Source organism: Melospiza georgiana, chromosome 26 (genome assembly GCF_028018845.1).
Source record: "Melospiza georgiana isolate bMelGeo1 chromosome 26, bMelGeo1.pri, whole genome shotgun sequence".
Classification (NCBI taxonomy): Eukaryota; Metazoa; Chordata; class Aves; order Passeriformes; family Passerellidae; genus Melospiza; species Melospiza georgiana.
Window position 1 is genome coordinate 3950077 of NC_080455.1, and position 19114 is coordinate 3969190.

Here is a 19114-nt window from a genome sequence, read left to right on the forward strand (position 1 = left end):
GCATAAAAATTATTTTTCTCAGGAGCTTCTCCAAAGCTTACTCAGAATAAAAATTACTTTTCAGAGGAGCTTCTCCAAAGCTCACTCAGTGTGTCTACAGTGGTCAGACACACAACTCCATGAATTTTTCCAGCGTAATTCTGGTGGTAATCTCCCAAAAGCGGGAACAGCAACCCCAAATCTGCTCTCTAACCAGTGTCTAAAATTTAAATTGCCTCACTCAGTCACTTCCTTTTCCAGTAACTCCTTTCCAGAAGGGTTAGGTAAGAAAAATAATAATCCTGTGGTGTTTGGAGCAGACTGTGTTATTGGAGTCTCCATGGGTACAAATTCCACACACTTCCTTGGCTGAGGCTGGGACATACTTTTCAGAAAACGTTGCAGAAAAAATACATCATAAAAGCTTTTTTTTTTTTTTTTTTTTTATTGCATGTCAGGAAAGCAATCCTGGAAATGGTGAAATACCTGATGGGGATTTTTCAGAGCAAGTGCTGGGGATTCTGCTGAATTTAACTGTAGGGGAAAACCCCCAAAAAAACCCCACAAACAGAGATATTTCGTAAAGCTTTATTAAAAACGCTGCTTTACTTGGCAGCACCTGCATTCAAAAAATATGAGAGCGACTTAGAGCCTGGGCTGGGTTTCAGTGACAAAATAAAACAGGATGGGATGTGGGGAGTGAGGAACCACCCAGCCTGGCCTTGGGCACTGCCAGGGATCCAGGGAACAATTCCTGCCCAATGTCCCATCTAAACGGGATTTTCCCCCACCTAAATGGGATTTTTTCCCATCCAAATTTCAGTGGAAGCCATTCCCTGTGTCCTGTCCCTCCAGGCCCTGTTCCCAGTCCCTCTCCAGCTCTCCTGGAGCTGCTTTGGGCCCCATAATGGGGTTCTGAGGTGGCCCTGAAGCTTTCTTCTCTCCAAGAGGAAATAATTCCTGCCCAATAGCTCATCTAAATGGGATTTTTTTCCCATCTAAATGGGATTTTTTCCCATCTAAATTTCAGTGGAAGTCATTCCCTGTGTCCTGTCCCTCCAGGCCTTGTCCCCAGTCCCTCTCCTGGAGCCCCTTTAGGGCCCTGCAAGAGTTCTGAGGTGTCCCTGGAGCCTTCTCCTCTCCTGCCAGGGAACAATTCTTGTCCCATATCCCATCTAACTACGATTCTTCACCATCTAAACGTGATTTTTTCCAAACTAAACGTCACTATTTCAGGGGGAAGCCATTCTTTGTGCCCTGTCCCCAGGCCCTCTCCTGGAGCCCCTTCAAGGCCCTCAGGGGGCTCTGGGCTCACCCTGGAGCCTTCTCCTGTCCTGACACGGAAAAATTCCTGCCCAATATCCCATCTAAATGGGATTTTTTTCCCATCTAGATTTCACTTTTTCAGTTTAAAGCCATTCCCTGTGTCCTGTCCCTCCATGCCTTGTCCCCAGTCCCTCTCTTGGAGCCCCTTTAGGTCCCTCAAGGGGCTCTGAGCTCTCCCTGGAGCCCCCATGTGAGCACCCCCAGCCCGGAGCACCCCCGTGGCTCTCTCTGGAGTTTTCCGGCAGTTCCAGGTCCTGGTGCCGCAGTCCCGGCGCGGGGCTCTGTCCGTCTGTCCGTCTGTCAGTGCAGGACGATTTTCTGTCCCAAGGCTTCTCCTCGCAACGCCCCCGCATCCCCCCGAGCCCCGGAGGGAGCAGCATTTCCCGGATATTCCCCCAGTTCGGGGGGCAGCAGCATTTCACCGAAATTCCCCCAATTCGCCCCAAACCCCGCCCGCTCCCACCCGTTGTTGTCGGTGACGTCACGCCCCGTCGCCATGACGACGGCTTGATGTCACGTGGAGTTGGTGAGAAAAAATACCCCACAACAACCCCATGGGCAACCCGCCCCTTTGGAATGTTTAACAGCGGGAAAATAAACTTTTTAAAATTTTTTTTCTTTTTTTTTGGGTGATTTATTGAGGTGAAATCATCGCGCAGGCCCCGCCCCCTCCCCCCCTTACAGCCTCCCCGCGCCCGCGCGCGCGCGCGTCATGCGCCCGGCCCCGCCCCGCGCCGAGGCGCCAAACCGCGCGCCAACCGCCGGCCACGCCCCCTCCGCCACGCCATTGGTTTTCCCTCCTCGAGTCCCGCCCCTTTGCGTGACAGGCAGGCGCTACACCAATAGGAAGCGGAGAAACGCCGGGAACGCCTCTTCAGGGCGGGGCCGGGCGGTGACGCGCGGGGCCGGGGTAGCAACAGTTGCCTCGAGACCCGGCGCCCGGCGCCATAGTGACCGTAGCCCTGGAGACTGTTACTTGCCAACGGCGGCAACGCGCGGCCCCGGCGGCCGGAGCCCAGCGCAGCCCGCGGCACCCGGCGGCGACGGCAGGTGAGCGGGGCCGCCCCGTGACGGGCTGGAAGTGGGACCGCGGCCGGGGGGGGGGGGTGCAGGGATGTGCGCGGTCTCCGCGTCCTCCGCGGGGCCGGCGGCGCGGAGCCGGCGGCGCGGAGCCGGCTTGTCCCGGCGCGGGATGCGCGGTCCCGCTGCGCGCCGGGGCGGGGGGCGCCGGTCGCGCCGCCCTCGGAAAGTTGGGAGCGGGGGAGCGGCGGAGGCGGCGCCGCTGAACCGCCCCGGGCTCCCCCTCCCCGGGCCGGGGCCGCTGCCCCGGGGCACCGCCCGCAGCGCGGCCCCGCCCGGCCACGGGAACCGACACCGCCCGGCCGGCGGGGGGGCCGCGGGCCCGCGATCCGCCGCTCCCGGCTCCGCGGGGCTGCCCGAACTCCGCGCTCCCGGTTCCCCCGTGGGGCTGCTCGGAACTCCGCAATCCCGGCCCCGGCGGGGACGCGGCGCTGCCGGGGGGTCCCAGCCGGTCCGCGAGCCCCAAAGTGTCCGCTCAGGGTCGGGAGGGGGCCCGATGGGGTTGTAGTCGGTACCGCTCAGCTCTGTACCCGTGCTCTCCCTCTCTCCATTCTGTCCAAGTCCTTCTCTTCCTTCTTTCCCCCTCTCCGTGCTGTCCCCGTCCTTCTCTTCCCGCTGTTCCAGTCCCTCTCTTCCTGTTATCCCCGTCCTTCTCTTCCTTCTGTCCCTCTCCCCATGCTGTCCCCGTCCCTCTCTCCATGCTGTTCCGGTCCTTCTCTTCCCTCTGGCCCCGTCTCTCTCTTCCTGCTCTCCCCGTCCTTCTCTTCCTTCTGTCCCCATCTCTCTCTTCCCGCTGTCCCCTTGCCTCTCTTCCTTCTCTCCCCCTCTCCATGCTGTCCCCGTGCCTCTCCTTCTGTCCCCGTCCTTCTCTTCCTTCTCTCCCCCTCTCCATGTTGTCCCCGTCCCTCTCTCCATGCTGTCCCTGTTCTTTTTTTTTTCCCGCTGTCCCCCTCTCCATGCTGTCCCCCTGTCCCGTCCCCCTCTCCGAGCTGTCCCCGTCCCCCCCTTGCGCTCCTCCTCCTCCTCCTCTTTGGGGGTGGAGGGAGGTGATTTCAGCTCCAACTCGTCCCTGGAGTTTGCCAGAGCCGGGAGATCCCGGCGCTCGCTTTCTCGAGCCGGGCTTAGAGACGAGGGGAAATCGCAGCGAGAGCTGTTTGCAAGCATCCGCCGTCTGTTCTTGATGTGGTTTCTGCTGTTGGTTTTGAATAAAGTGTGTTGTGAAACAAGATTCATCTCCTGTTAGAGTGGGATTTTGTGGACGTGCCTGTTTCAAGCGTGAGTTCCCGCTGCCTGATTAAATGTTTCCATTCTTTTTGCTTAGATAGCACTCCGAGCCTTTATTTTGGCTTTGCAGTTGAAAGAGACGAGACTTACTAATTAAAAAGCAGAATTAATTAATAATTTTATTAAATATTTTAAAATCTACTTTACCTTTTTGCATTTGGAATGTCCTTAAACTGAGGCTTTAACTGGTAGATTAAACTGAGAGCTCAGCTTTGGAATCATTTACTCGAGGCTTTTTTCATCTGCTTCGGCCCAAACTTTTCAAGTTTATCTTGTTTACAAATTATTTGAGAATAGAAAGTAACGCCTGGCTTAGAGAGAAGAAAAAAATCAGTCTCTAAATACCAATCTTAAGCTCCTGGGCTTCCCTCTTTGCCTCTGTTGTTTCACTTTTCAGTCTGAGTTTGCCTCAGCCAGTGCAGGATCAGTTCAGTCTCAGGTTTTATTTTAAAGTGGCACATTTAGTAAAAGGAGAGGCATTTTGGGAGGCTCTGTCGTGGTTACCTCGTTCAAAATGGGCTGAATCAACGTCTGACTGTGTCTGCTGAGAGAGTTTGGGATGAACAATTTGATTTCTGGGTGGCTGCTGAGGCAAACCCCCAAAGCAGGACCTTGTAGGACTACAGAGGTGTTGGATACATGAAAATCTCATTTTAAATTTTTTTTTAAGAAACCCAACACATCCAGCTGTGTCTTTACCTCTCAGTTTTGCTGCCCCAAAGGAGGGGAGATGGATTGGAATTCTGTGAGATGTGTTTCATTTGCCTTGGGGTTACACAGCTGTGGGCAGGCTCCGGGGGTTTGTTGTTTGGAGTTGGTGTTGTCAGAGCTGTTCCCATAACCACGAGCTTTGGAACTGCTCATCTTTTTTAATCAGAATCTGAGTTCTCAGGTAACAACAGGATCTTGGCCTGAAGGCTGGAAGTGCAGACAGAAGGGGTTGACAGCTGGAATTTCTTTGTCCCTGCGTGCTTCTTGCAGAACAGGAATGATCCCAGTGGGGATGGGGATGGGAGCATCCAGTGCCACAGAGGAAAGGCAGAATCGGGTCCCTCACAGCCACCCCTGCTTTGCATCTCCCTGCTGAGCCATTTGCATCTCATGAATTCCTCTCTCAGGAGCAAAGCCCCCAAGAGCCAGCTCTGCTCCTGTGAGAAATCTGCAGCACCTGGAGAGGGGCTGACACTGGGGTCTTTCCTTTAGCCCTCTCAAAGAGTGTTTTGTAGGATTGCCATATAAACTTGTAGGATTACCGTAAAAATTTGTAGGATTGCCTTATAAACTTGTAGGACCACCTTATAAATTTGTAGGACCACCATATAAATTTGCAGGATTGCCATATAAATTTGTAGGACCTCCTTATAAATTTGTAGGACCACCTTATAAATTTGTAGGACCACCATATAAATTTGCAGGATTGCCATATAAACTTGTAGGACCACCATATAAATTTGTAGGATTGCCTTGTAAACTTGTAGGACCACCTTATAAATTTGTAGGACCACCTTATAAATTTGTAGGACCACCATATAAATTTGCAGGATTGCCATATAAACTTGTAGGACCACCATATAAATTTGTAGGATTGCCTTGTAAACTTGTAGGATTACCGTATAAATTTGTAGGATTGCCATATAAACTTGTAGGACCACCATATAAATTTGTAGGATTGCCTTGTAAACTTGTAGGACCACCATATAAATTTGTAGGATTGCCTTGTAAACTTGTAGGACCACCATATACATTTGTAGGATTGCCTTGTAAACTTGTAGGACCACCATATAAATTTGTAGGATTGCCTTGTAAACTTGTAGGACCACCTTATAAATTTGTAGGACCACCATATAAATTTGTAGGATTGCCTTATAAACTTGTAGGACCACCTTATAAATTTGTAGGACCACCTTATAAATTTGTAGGATTACCATATGAATTTGTAGGATTGCCATATAAACTTGTAGGACCACCTTATAAATTTGTAGGGTTACCATATAAATTTGTAGGATTACCATATAAATTTGTAGGATTACTATATAAATCTGTAGATTTGGCCTATAAATGGAGGCATCTCCTGCATCAAGGGACTTGGGTCCACACTGAGCCCCTGCAGCCGGGCTGGGAGGGAGGGATGGGGTCACCCATCCCAGGATTTAAGGCTGAGTGTGGTCTAGAGAGAGTTGGTGTTGAATTGTGTGTCAGGTATGGGAAGGTACATCAGAAATACACTTTCTGTGTCATTTTGTGTGTGTAAACACCCTCAGACCCATCCCTGGCAGTGCCCAAGGCCAGGCTGGATGGGGCTTGGAGCACCCTGGGCTTATAGAAGGTGTCCCTGCCCATGGGACAGGGTGGAGCAAGGTGGGATTTAGGCTCCCTTCCATCCCAAACTATCCTGGAATTCTGTAACTATCGAGATGACATCATTTCTCCTGCCTTTTGGGGGAAATCCTCCAGCTGAGAGTATTCCCTGCCACTAAAAGCCACTTTCTGCCCCAAAATAACTTCAGTGCTGCAGAACAGCCGGCGCCACTCATTGTCTTTAAATAACCCCGTGCTTGTAACACCTCGGAGCACCGACAGCTGCCACGTTTCATCACAACATCTTTTCCCTGCCCATGGAGGGCCGTACACAGAGCGGCTTTGGCGGATCCCAGCCCATTTCCCCCGCTGGAGCCGAGCTAAAAGCGGAGCCCGGGCTCGGTGCTGATTCAACAGGCGGGGCCCGCCCGCTCTCGGCAGTCTCTGCTGGAAGTGCCGAGTTATTTTTAACCCCGCATCTCCCTCGCTGGCTGCCTCCCTCGGAACAAATGCCAGAGCGGTGCAGGGCTGGATGCGGGCCAGCGGGAGCACAGCGTGCCCGCCCGGCCCCGGGGATTGGGATCCATTGGGATCAGGGCTGGGATCCATCGGGATTGGGGCTGGGATCTATTGGGATCAGGGCTGGGATCCATCGGGATTGGGGCTGGGATCCATCGGGATCGGGGTTGGGATCCATCAGGATCGGGGTTGGGATCCATTGGGATCCGGGTTGGGATCCATCAGGATCAGGGCTGGGATCCATCAGGATCCAGGCTGGGATCCATCGGGATTGGGGCTGGGATTCATTGGGATCAGGGCTGGGATCCATCGGCATTGGGGCTGGGATCTATTGGGATCTGGGCTGGGATTCATTGGGATCAGGGCTGGGATCCATTGGGAGCTGGGTTAAGATCCATTGGGATCGGGGCTGGGTTACATCAGGATCCATCAGGATCAGGGTTGGGAATCCATCGGGATCAGGGTTGGGAATCCATCGGGATCCGGGGTGGGATCCATCGGGATCCAGGTTGGGAATCCATTGGGATCCATCAGGATCAGGGCTGGGATCCATCAGGGTCCAGGCTGGGATCCATCAGGATCCAGGATGGGATCCATTGGGATCCATCAGGATCCATCGGGACCCGGGTTGGGATCCATCAGGGTCTGCACTGGGATCCATTGGGATTGGGGTTAGGATCCATTGGGATCCAGACTGGGATCCATCAGGACCCAGGCTGGCATCCATCAGGATCTTGGCCTGGATCCATCAGGACCCAGTCTGGGATTCGTCGGGATCCGGGCTGGGATCCATTGGGACCTGGTTTGGGATCCATTTGGATCCAGGCTTGCGGTGCCGATATTGGACCCGCCCAAAGGGGAAGTTTCTGTCTGCAATCTGCCCTTTCAGGCTCGTTGTTTTGTCTTATTTGGGCTGGCAAGTCTTTATTCCTTTGTTCAAACACACAAATCCAGCTGATTGTCTGGGAACGTGCCGGCCTTCCCACGTCTGTCCAGCAGCTTAGGGATAATTCTCCAAAAATTCATAAATAGATGATAAAACCTTGCTTCAGCACAAGCTATGGACCCCTTAACACAGGAATCCAAGCAGTTCATGGAATAATTATCAATAAATTCATAAATAGGTGACAAAATCTTCCTTCAGCACAAACCCTGGACTCGTTAACACAAGAATCCAAGATGCTCATGGAATAATTATCCATGAATTGATAAATAAGTGACAAAACCTTCCTTCAGCACAAGCTGTGGAACCCTAAACAGAGGAATCCAAGCAGTTTATGGAATAATTATCCATAAATTCATAAATAGATGATGAAATCTTCCTTCAGCACAAACAATGGACCTCTAAACAGAGGACTCCAAGCAGTTCATGGAATAACTATCCATAAATTCATAAATAGATGACAAAATCTTCTTTCAGCACAAACTGTGAACCTCTAAACAGAGGAATCCAAGCAGTTCATGGAATAATCATCCATAAATTCATCAAACCTTCCTTCACAAACCTTTAATCCCTGAGCAAAGAGGAATCCATTTGTACAGGGCACTTCCTACAGTCCCTTTTCTTAGCACACAAAGCACAGAGAGGAAATTATTTAATGGTCATATTAACACACAAATTATTTTTATTTGGGGGGAAAGCAGAAAAAACAAACCCACTTTCAGCTTTTGGTGATGTTTTATAAGGGATGGCAATGTTTGTATTTCAGAAATTATTTCAGGACGTGTTAATACACAAATTATTTACAGATTGGGGGGAAAGAGAAAAAAACAAGCTTACTTTCAGCTTTGGGTGATGTTTTATGAAAGATGGTGATTTCTAGAGAAGTTTAGATGTTGTTAATTCAGCTGAGTTGTTAAAACAATAGGTGGTTATGTCTAGACATGTGATTTCATGCCAGTGAATGAGAAACTCTTCCTCTTCCCACAGTATTCCTGCTCACTTATGTCACTGCAGGGGTTAGGCAGTGTCTGCCCTGCAATAAAGTTAAAAGGTGTACTTTAAATTGCAACAGGAGCAAGAAGTTTCCCAAACAGAGCTTTAGAAACTGTTTTGGTTCCTTGATCTGGTCATAAAATCACAGAAGAACCTTTCCCTGAGATCCATCCCAACACCCAGCCACAATTTCATGGCTATTTCCTGATGTCCTCAGGAGTGAAGAGCTGTAGAAATCCCAAATGAAGGCATTTAAAAACTCATTTAAAGACAATTCATAAGTTTGGTTTATTCCTGAGTTAGATTTCTATTGGAAATTTCTTTTTCTGAGTTTAATAAATGGCAGAGAAGTCTCAGAGTTGTACAAATGTGTCGTGGGAGGAAACTTTGCAAGAGGTTAATGACAGAACATTGCAGTGAAAGGAACAGGTCACACAATGCTGCACCAATAATGACTTTCATGTAAAGAATATGCAAACAAAAATCAAATGCTTTGTTTTCTTGTCCCAAATCTGAAAGAAATCCTCAGCAAGAAGCTGACAGAAATAATAATTACATTGACTGTAGAGCTGTTCCTCCCTGATGAGCTCACTGGTGCATATTCCCACCATCCAGGTTCCACAGTTTTTTATTTTTTTCTCCTGTGTGAGGGAGTTTTTCTTTGGCTTCATGTGCAGGATGTGTGGATGTGTGTGAGGACAAACAGCAGCAGGTACCTCATGCAGGCTCTGAGGAGCTTGAGACACGTCCCTGAATCCCCTGGCAGGGCTGGTGCCTTGTGAAGGCTGACCTAAAACAGGGAATGGCTTCTCACTGAGATTTAGATGGAAAAAAATCCCATTTAGATGGAATATTGGGAAGGAATTGTTCCCTGGCACAGCTGGGGGTGCTCACCTGGACAAGAGAAGGCTCCAGGGAGAGCTCAGAGTCTCTGGCAGGGCCTGAAGGGGCTCCAGGAGAGGGACTGGGGACAAGGCCTGGAGGGACAGGACCCAGGGAATGGCTTCCACTGGAAAAATTGAAATTTAGATGGGAAAAAATCCCATTTAGATGGGAAAAAATCATATTTAGATGGGATATTGGGCAGGAATTGCTCCCTGGCAGGCGAGAAGGCTCCAGGGACACCTCAGAGCCCCCTGAGGGCCCTAAAGGGGCTCCAGGAGAGGGACTGGGGACAAGGCTTGGAGGGACAGGACACAGGGAATGGCTCCCACTGGAAAAGGGGAGATTTCTGTGGGATATTTGGAAGGAATTGTTCCCTGGGAGGGTGGGGAGGAGCTGGGATGGATTTCCCAGAGCAGCTGGGGCTGCCCCTGGATCCCTGGCAGTGCCCAAGGCCAGGCTGGACAGTGGAAGGTGTCCCTGCCATGGCCAGATGTTCTCAAAGGTTCCTCCCCACCCAAACCATTCCATCCTTGTGAAGGCTCACCTAGAACAGAGATTACACAGAGTTACAGAATAAAGCAGGGATTTGTTAAGAGGCCTCAATGGATGCACCTTGGGCAGCACAAATGGTCACAAAATGCACAACTGGTCACAGGGTCTCTCATTTTTATCAATTCTGCTCCATTTGCATATTGGAGTTAATTATCCAATTAGCCCATTCAGTCCGATCCTTCTTGTTTTTCTCTCTTCATTCCACGTTGTTTGTGCTCTTGGGCCTGAGATTTGGATCATTTGTCCTTGGTGCCCAGCTGGAGCAGGAATTGTTTTGTCTCCTTGCTCTGTGCACAGAGCTCACCATCCCCTCATGTGAACCCAGACCCACCCACTAAAGCAGGAGAGAATCTGAAAAATACAAAAGCTCAAACCTGAGGCATCAGGATGACTCCATGCTCTGACTTCTTCAGGGCATCTCTGATCTTTACAAAGTCTCATCCTGGCAAAGTAAAGGTGGAACATGAGCAGGAACAAAGCAGAGCTCCAGGGGATGGCTCCGTGTTCAGCATCCCTGAATCAGCACTGGCAGGACAAGGAGGATGGGTTGAAAGTGAAAGAGAGGAAATTTAGGGTTGATAACCAAAGAAATTCTTCACTATCAGGAGGGTGAGCCAAAGGTTTTCCAGAGATGTGCCTGCCTCATCCCTGGCAGTGCCCAAGGCCAGGCTGGACAGGGCTTGGAGCACCTGGGATGGTGGAATGTGTCCCTGCCATGGCAGGGGTGGATGGGCTGAGCTTTAAGGACCTTTCCAACCCAAATAATTCCATGATTCTGTGAGATTTCCTGGCTCCCTGTCAAATCCAGGGCTCACCTTCCAGGCCTTTCAGAGCAGTTCAAATCCCAGCAATTGCTGTTTGTGTTCAGCATGTCTGAATCAGGAGTGGCAGGACAAGGGCGAATGGGTTGAAACTGAAAAAGAGGAAATTTAGGGTTGATATTGCTCTTTGGCACATAAAATTAAATTTCCTCCATCTCTTCTAGAGAAAAGTAGTCTGGCTGGATTCACTTCTCTCCCAATGATCTTTGGAGTGCAAATTTTCCCTTTACAATCAGGAACCAAACCCTTCTCCAAACTCACAAACATCCCTTTTGCAGCCATGCTGGGGATGAGGGAGTCCTTGTGGGCTCCACACATCAGGAGCAAATCCAGGTGTGAAGAGAGATGGTTCTGTCTCCATGGCTGAGTTTGGGAAGTGCCTCATTCATTTGGAAGCACGAGGATGAAGTGATGTTTGGGGTGAAACACCAGGAATTCAGGAATTTGTCTGGGATTACGTGGCTGGTGGTTCTTTGAGGTTAACACGAGGCAAAGGGTCCTGCTGAATGGAGCCTGTAATTAAGGATGCCTCTTCTGGAGGTGTCACTAGTTAAGAATGACAAGAAACATCAGGGGAAAGAGGAGAGAAGGGGGAAAAGTGGGGGTGGAATGATTATAGGCAAACAACCTCAGCAGAATTAGCAATTTCCTTAACAACCACCTGGTTAGTCATTGTCAGACTGTTCCTTGTATCAGCTTAAGATCCCATTGCCACCATGACAACCCTGGAACTGTTCTGGAGAATTTCTGGCTTAACACACAGCTGATTAAACATTCACCCTGCCCGGGGAATGATATCAGTTATTCTTGTTCTTCTGACCTCTGGTGTCTGAGAGTCCTGGAGGTTTTAGATAAAGCAGCCTCACACTGACAGGTAAAACCCTGCACTGCCCCTGCCCTTTTGCACTGAATTATTATTTTTATTTTTATTTTTATTTTTATTTTTATTTTTATTTTTATTTTTATTATCATATAGAGACATCCAGCAGTGCTACACAGCAATAGTGATGGCCTCAGTGAAGTGCTGGTGGAAGTTATTGTGTTCCCCTGATTTGTGAAGGTTATTTATGATGGATGATTGACTTCTGGAGCACCTGAGCATCTGATGATGCTTTTGCACACAGGGTTTCTCATGTTTTAGGTGCTGTTGGATTAGAGCATCAACTCATGTGAAAGGACATGGCTTAAACTGAAGGGAGGGCAGGTTTAGATGAAATGTCAGGAAGGAATTTTCCCTTTGTTGGTGATGAGGTTGTGGCACAGATTGCCCAGAGAAGCCGAGGCTTCCTGGAAGTGTTCCTGGATGGGTGGTGAGAAGGTGGCAGGAGGCAGAACAGGAGGAGCTTTAAGGTCCTTTCCAACCCAAACCATTCTGGGATTCTTTTTCTGTTCCCTTCTTGATTTTCTCCAAGATCTGATCCTGAGCTGAGCTGATTTTTTCCTAATATGCTAATTAGGTTTTTCCTAATGTCCTACCTATAGGATAGGATCTCACCAACTTCCTAATACCCAAACTACATTTTTTTTTCCTGATATCCAACCTGTATTTCCCTTGGTGCAGCTTGAGGCTGTGTGCTCTGGTTCTGTCAGTGCTGCTGCAGACAGAGCCCAGCCCCAGCTGAGCACAGGCACCTTTCAGGGGGATGTAGAGGGTGATAAGGGCACCCCTGAGTCTCCTTTTCTCCAGGCTGAGCACCCCCAGCTCCCTCAGCTGTTCCTCACAGGGTTTGTGTTCCCAGCCCCTCACTGACAGAGCCCTCAGGGTGAGGTTTGGGCTCTTTCTTTTGGAAGTGCCCCACTCATTTGGAAGCACGAGGATGAAGTGATGAATCCTGTGCAGGTCCAGGAGCTGCACTGATGATCCCTGTGGGATCCAGCTCAGGATTTTCTGGAATTCTGTGAGCCCAGGCTGGAGCAGGAGGCTCCTGGAGGTGTGTGCTGAGGTGGACAATGAAGTGTGCACACCCTTCTCTGTGCAGCTCATGGGAAACAAGGATGGATCCTGCACAGAGCTGGATATTCCAGCAGCTCTGGGGCCTTTCTCACCAACACTCTCATATTTTCTGTTAGCCAGGCTCTTGTTTGGCAGTGCAGGGAGGTTGTGCAGCCTCTGATAAGCTGGGAGGAAGCAGTTGGGAGATAAGCCCAGGCTCTGGGTGTGCTGGAGCTGCTGTTGTCAGTGCTGTCACCTCGCTGCTCTGTGCAAGGATATTTTTGTCCTCCTTCCCTGAGCTGTCTGGGATGGTCCAGTCTAAAAAACAACTCAAAATTCACCTCTGGGCTGTGACATGTGGATTAAGTGCACATGGATTGGTTCTGCTTAATTTGTCCTGCATTTAAACAATTTCTTGTGCTGCTCAAACCCCCACCCTTCCCCCCAAAGGAGATGAAACACAGATCTTTTCAAATATTCACGACCTTAAATGACCAATCATGGGAGGAAATTTTTCTTTAATAGGTACAAATAAGAAGAGAAATAATGGCTCCTGGTCACCAGGCTGGTCTTCAGAGCTTCCTTCTTCCTAGCAAATATTTATTCTCCTTAATGTGACAGATGTGAACCACTGTTAGAAGACTTCCACCTGCCAGGAAGGTGAAATATCCTCCACAGAATATTTCTTTAAACCCCTTAAAGAACCTGGGGCTTGCCTGCCCAGCTCTCACAGCTGCTTGCATGCAGAATGTAAATTTTTCTATATGAAAAATATAGAAGAAACAGCACCCCTCAAACCAGAAATGCAAAGTTCACCCTCATATTTTAGGCACATCCTCTGCCACATTGTCCTGCACCCCTCTGAGCTGAGTTGGGCTTGCAGAAGCAAAGTTGTTGCTACTCCTGGTGTAACTCAGAGATCTGTTGGGGTCCATGTTTATGACATGAGTTGTTACTATTAATATTTTTTGTTATGAGGAAACATTAGAGTAAAAATAATGTATGTAGTGACAAGAAAGAAATTTATTATCAAAGAAATTGATGATAATAATTATCAAATAAATTTATTATAATAATAATTATCAAAGAAATTGATAATACTTAGGAATTAATTAGATTATATACATAATTAATATATATTAAATTATATAATTTTTAAGTATTATAGCAGTGAATTGTTATTTTAGAGTTTGTAATAGTGGACAGATTTTATTATTAATTTATTAATTAAATATTTAATATTATTACATCTATTTATTAATTATTAAGTTTTTATAAATTATTAAGTAATATAGCATTAAATTCTTATTTTAGAGTTTGTATAGTTGATAAATTTTAAATTAGTAGAGAGTTTTAATTTAAATTTAGTAATTTTAGTAAATTTAGTAATTTAATTTAAATTTGGTAATTTAAATTTAGCAATTTCATTTAAATTTAGTAATTAAAATAAATTTAGTAAATTAATAGAGAATTTAATTTAAATTAGTAGAGATCCTCTCACACCGAGGAAGGAGGGTTAATTATTTAATTATTCTGTGCCAGGACATTCCAGCACAGCTGCGTCACCCAGGCTGCTGGGATGGGCTCTGCTCCTCTTGAGGCAGGAACCTCGGGGCTGTTTGAGTTAATAACCCTGTTAATTACCCTATTAATTAGGGATAAACCCCATGGAGCCAGGGAGAGCTCAGAGTCTCTGGCAGGGCCTGAAGGGGCTCCAGGAGAGGGACTGGGGACAAGGCCTGCAGGGACAGGACACAGGGAATGGCTCCCACTGGAAAAGTGAAATTTAGATGGGAAAAATACCATTTAGATGGAAAAAAACTCATTTAGATGGGAAAAAACCCCCACATTTGGATGGGATATTTGGCAGGAATTGTTTCCTGGCAGGAAAGGAGAAGGCTCCAAGGAGAGCTCAGATCCCCTTGAAGGCCCTAAAGGGGCTCCAGGAGAGGGACTGGGGACAATGGATGGAGGGTCAGAAAAGGGAACAACTTCCCACTGGAAAAGTGACATTTAGGTGGGAAAAAAAATGCCATTTAGATGGGATATTGGGCAGGAAATGTTCCCTGGCAGGAGAGGAGAAGGTTCCAGGGAGAGCTCAGAGCCACGTGCAGGGCCTGAAGGGGCTCCAGGAAAGCTGCAGAGGGACTGGGGACAAGGCCTGGAGGGACAGCACACAGGGAATGGCTCCCACTGGAAAAGAGGAGATTTTTGTGGGGTATTTGGAAGGAATTGTTCCCTGTGAAGGTGGAGAGGGGGTGGGATGGAATTCCCAGAGCAGCTGTGGCTGCCCCTGGATCCCTGGCAGTGCCCAAGGCCAGGCTGGACAGTGGAAGGTGTCCCTGCCATGGCCAGATGTTCTCCAAGGTTCTTCCCACCCAAACCATTCTGTCGATGCCTTGTGAGGGCTGAGCTAGAAAGGAGACTAGACTGAGTTACAGAATAAAGCAGGGATTTATTAAGAGGCCTCAATGGATGCACCTTGGGCAGCACAAGAGCCCAGCCAGGGCTGCACCCAAGGTGAACCCAAATGGTCACAAAATACACAACTGATCACAGGGTCTCTCACTTCTGTAAGTTCTGCTCCATTTGCATATTGGAGTTAATTATCCAATTAATCCATGCAGTCCCATCCTTCTTGTGTCCAGCCCACGTTGTTTGTGCTCTTGGGCTGAGATTTGGATCATTTGTCCTTGGTACCCAGCTGGAGCAGGAATTGTTTTGTCTCCCTGCTCTGTGCACAGAGCTCACCATCCCCTCATGTGAATCCCAGACCCACACATAAAGCAGCACAGAATCTGAAAAATACAAAAGCTCAAACCTGAGGCATCACCACGATTCTGTGATCACAACAGAGAATGGATTGCAGTGAGTCTCTCTGTGCACCACTTTGTCCTTTTCAGCCCCTTTTCATAGGTAAAATCTGCCATACAAACCTGATCCCCCTCATCATGCTCAGGATTTTGCAGTCCCTGACTGCTGCCCTGTGGGGAAATGTGCTTTGCCTTCAGCCCCACAGGTTCCTTGCAGGCTCTGTGGTTGTGAATATCAAAATCACCACTTGTTTGCTGGGGACTGAAAGGAGACATTTTCATATCAAAACATCTGAGGGTGTGACTGTCACAAGAAAATCTCTGGCTTTTCAGGCCCTGGGGCTGCAGCTGTACCAGTGTCTGTGGGATTTGGGTTATTTCCTAGATATTTATGCACAATGATATATAAAATATACCTGTATACATACATGTACAGACACATTATGTATTTCTAAGAGTAAATTGTGATCAAGTGCAGTTCCAAGGGTGTTTATTCCACATTTCTGATTCATCTCTTTGCCTCTGGACTCCATCCTCACTGGGGTTTTTGTGCCACCTTAGACTCCCCTGTGTCAGGAGTCCCCTGAGGCACAAATTAATCTCTGATCTAGCCAGCCCCATATTCCTCTGATCCACAATCCACATCCTTTGGCACTTCAGAGTGTGTTTGGGAAATTCTGCTTTATTTGCTGTGTGCTTTCATTTCCATTTTCCAGTAGGGAATAATTCAATCCCTGTTGTTTTGATTTTTTTTCTTTTTTTTTTTTTCTTCTTTTTGTTTGTTTGGGATTTTTTTGTTTGTTTGGTTTGGTTTTTTGTGGGTTTTTTTTTGTGTTGTTGTTGTTGCTTTCCCCTAGAACCCAGAAAGTTAAGATGGGCAAACTCCTAAAGGATTAATATTTCTAAAGTGCTTTGAAAGCCTCAGGTGCTTCTAGCTTTACTCACTGATCAAAACAAGACACACATTTTTGGGGGATGGTGTCATTATTGCTCTGCTTCCTTTTTTTTTTTCTTCTTTTTTGGGATGGTGCCACTATTTTTCTGTTTTGTGCCCTCCTGGAATATTTCATGCAGTGGCACTTAGACAATCCCAGAATGGTTTGGTTGGAAGAGACATCCTGGCTTCTTTCTGCTCCCTTAAAATGATTCCTCAGGAAAAACCCCTCTCCAGAGGATTTTCTTATTTTCCTATTTAAAAATTTCCTGCTGGGGGCAGGGATCCTGCAGGGCTTGAGCTGCTGGAGATGCAGAGATGATGCTCAGAGCTGTGTTTTAGTGCTGAAAAAATTCAGAGAACAGCCAACAAACCCCTGGAGAAATGGTTTAGTTACAGAAATTTGGGGGAAATAGTGGTTGGGGCATTTCTTGCTGAAGTGATTCCAGAATCACTCTTCAGGTTGTTTTACAATCCAGATCAACACACAGCTAGAATGCTCTAAAAAGGGAATTTTGGAACAAAAATGAACTGCAGATGAGTAAAACTTTCTGTTCCACATTGCTCTGCTTGCAGGACCCAGTGAAACTCAGATTTCCCTTTTTGCATGTTTAAAAAGTCAATTTATATCATGGGTTAAATCCCTCCAGCTGTGTCCTTAAAACCCAAGCTTTTTTCTTCAACTGCCACCAAATAATTAATACATCATACACTGCAATTTTAATTCACTTTCCCCTAAGAATTACTTAATTCCTTGGTGATGAGTCTCTCCTTAGTCAATCATTAAGGAATTTCTGTTCTGACTTTTTCTTTTGGCAGCTACTTGCTTGAATTTATATTGTGATGTTTGGGCAATGAAATGTTCCACACAGTGAAGGTTTTGAATGCATTCTCCTGATTTCTGAGTGATCTCTGAATACATGAGGATTGAATTATGTGATTAGCCAGAACATCATGCAGTATTCTGCTGGGGAAAAGTAAATTGTCTGTGGATGGATTTCCACTTTACACTTCAGGTTTATAACCATCATAGCACAGCAGTGAATGGAAGTTGGTGACAACTGACAGCCTGTGGCCACTCTGCAGTGATTTTTATACCTTTTTCTTGCTCAGGTTTATAAAAATTTTACTAATTTTCCCTATATCAGAAAGCGAATATAAGAGTTGAGCTACTGTCTGTTCCCTGGAAGAATGATTTCCCCCCAAACAGGAGCAGGTTGGTTAGAGGATATGGGCAGTAATAAGGTCCAATAATGTAAAAACACAGGATTTTAATATTAAAAATCTGTTCCCTTGTCCAGCCTCAGCTTTGGCCCTTAGAGACTGGAGAGCCAGGCTGCAAACACCATTTCATTAAATCTCTTCTCTTCTCTTCTCTTCTCTTCTCTTCTCTTCTCTTCTCTTCTCTTCTCTTCTCTTCTCTTCTCTTCTCTTCTCTTCTCTTCTCTTCTCTTCTCTTCTCTTCTCTTCTCTTCTCTTCTCTTCTTCTCCCTTGCCCCCTCTCCTCTTTCTTCCTTTTCCCCTTTTTCTCCCTTTCCCCTCCTCTCAGCTGTCACTGCCTCTTTCCCTGTGACTCCTCCAAACCCCTCTTTGCTGGAGTGCAGAAAAATGAGAATTATTCCCTCTGGAGTTCTTTCTGCCACAGCACCTAAATGCAGAAGCAGGGAAGCTGATGGTGCTCTTTTTTCTTCTCCCTTCCATCTGCAGAAAGTAAAACTTATCCAGTAAAAAAAAATTAAAAAAAATTCAGTGTTCTATTGATTGTTAAAATTTGCTGTCAATGTATTGATTGCTGCTCTCACATGGTGAATAAGAGCAAAAAATGTCCCTTCTCTGTTGGAAGGCTGAACTGGAAATTCAGGATTAACAAAATCTACTTGGCTTTTTTTGCCTTTGAAACAGGCAGATGAGATTGTTTAACATATCATTTGCTAAGGCTTATTTTGACTGAAGTCTGATGGCAAGCAGCACCCCAAGCAAATGTTTCAGAATAAAATACCAAATTTCTGCCTTACAACTCTGTTGCTGTTGGTTTAAGCTAACTCTGGTGATCAAATCCCTCCTGTTGGCAAAAGTTCTGGTAGCAGAGCAGGAATTGTTTGTATGCTGTATTTTAAACCTCGTGTTTTCCGCTGTTACCTTAATGGAAAACATATTTTGACATCTTCCCCTTAACTCCCTGCCTAAATAACTGGGTTTGGAATTCCATCTGGCTGCACAGAAGAAACTCTTCCCTCTATTCCCCACCCAAATCTCTCCTTGGTAAATAAAGGAGCCAATGAAAAGTGAAGGGTTTTTTTTTTTTTAAGAGAACAAATCATTCTGCTGTTAAAATTGGCAGCACCGTGGTCTTTCCTGGCTACCTGCTGCTCTGAGGCTCTCCAGAGCTGCTGGAAGCTGTTTCTAAAATTCTCTGAGCTGTTGGAACACGTTTGGCTCATAAATACCCACAGCTCCTGGCCCATAGAGAGCTGTGAGTCACAGAGGAGGGAAGGGTGAGTGTGGATGGTGAAAAAACCCCAATCCCAACACCTCAATAACAAAATTAAGTGGACTTTCATGCCCTGTCCTCTCTGCCCTTCCTACTTTTCTCTTTTCCTTCTTTGGGAAGAATGCTGCAAAGATTTATCCTATGGAATGTCAAATTAGTGTTAGGTTGAACCTTTTAAAATACAATTTTATGCAATTCAGTCACAAGGCAATAATGGGGTGATAAACAATTCATAATTTCAAAAGGAAAATAGATTAAAACCT

General features: G+C 47.0%; 1 protein-coding gene across 5 annotated transcripts in view; it reads left to right on the forward strand.

The window, feature by feature from the left end:
* Positions 1-2297: 2297 nt before the first annotated feature.
* RFX2 (regulatory factor X2) overlaps positions 2298-19114 on the forward strand; it is a 76172-nt gene continuing 59355 nt past the window's right edge. For 4 of the 5 annotated variants that reach the window (XM_058040690.1, XM_058040693.1, XM_058040694.1 and 1 more), the window contains exon 1: positions 2298-2355. The gene's annotated coding sequence lies outside the window, so the exon portion shown is untranslated. The remainder of the gene's footprint in view (positions 2356-19114) is intronic. The other variant, XM_058040692.1, reaches the window with a different exon arrangement.